The sequence below is a fragment of the Heterodontus francisci genome, chromosome 25 (assembly GCF_036365525.1).
Source record: "Heterodontus francisci isolate sHetFra1 chromosome 25, sHetFra1.hap1, whole genome shotgun sequence".
NCBI lineage: Eukaryota > Metazoa > Chordata > Chondrichthyes > Heterodontiformes > Heterodontidae > Heterodontus > Heterodontus francisci.
Window position 1 is genome coordinate 9567787 of NC_090395.1, and position 1183 is coordinate 9568969.

The following is a 1183-nucleotide window of genomic DNA, read 5'->3' on the forward strand; positions in this document are numbered from 1 at the left end:
TGAATCTCACTGACACTCTCTGACACTCTGTGACACACTGTGAAACTCTGTGACACTCTCTGACACTCACAGATACTCTCAGAAACTCTTCGACATTCTCTGACAGTCTCTGACATTCACTGATACTCTCTGACACTCTGTGTCACTCTCTGACACTCTCTGACACTCTGTGTCCCTCTCTGAAACTCTCTGACACTCTGTGACGCACTGTGAATCCCTCTGACACTCTCTGACACTCTCTGACACTCTGTGAAACTCTCTGAAACATTCTGACACCCTCTGACAGTCTCTGACACTCTGTGACACTCCCTGACACACTCAGAAACTCTCAGAACCCTCTGACACTCTCTTACACTCACAGATACTCTCAGAAACTCTCCGACATTCTCTGACACTCTCTGACACTCTCTGACACTCTCAGACACTCTCTGACACTCTCTGACATTCTCTGACACTCTTTGACACTCTCTGACACTCTCAGCCAATCTCTGACACTCTCCGAAATTCACTGAAACTCTCTGACACTCACTGAAATTCTCTGAAACTCTCAGACACACTCTAACACTCTCTGACACTCTCTGACACTTTGTGACACTCCCTGAAACTCTCTGACACTCTCGGACACTCTCCGACATTCTCTGACACTCTATGATAATCTATGACACTCTCAGACACTCTCTGAAACTCTCTGACATTCTCTGACACTCTGTGACACACTGTGAAACTCTCTGACACTCTCTGACACTCACAGATACTCTCAGAAACTCTCCAACATTCTCTGACAGTCTCCGACCCTCTCTGACACTCTCTGACACTCTGTGACACACTGTGACACACTCTGAAAACCTCTGAACCCTCTAAACGTCTCTGACAGTCGCTGACACTCTCTGACACTCACAGATACTCTCAGAAACTCTTCGACATTCTCTGACACTCTCTGACACTCTATGACACTCTATGACACTCTCAGACACTCTCTAAATCTCTCTGACACTCTCTGACACTCTATGACACACTGTGAAACTCTCGGACACTCTCTGACACTCACAGATACTCTCAGAAACTCTCCGACGTTCTCTGACAGTCTCTGACACTCTCTGACACTCTCTGACACTCTCTGACACTCGGTGACACTCTCCGACACCCTCTGACACTATGTGACACTCTCTGAAACTCTCTGACA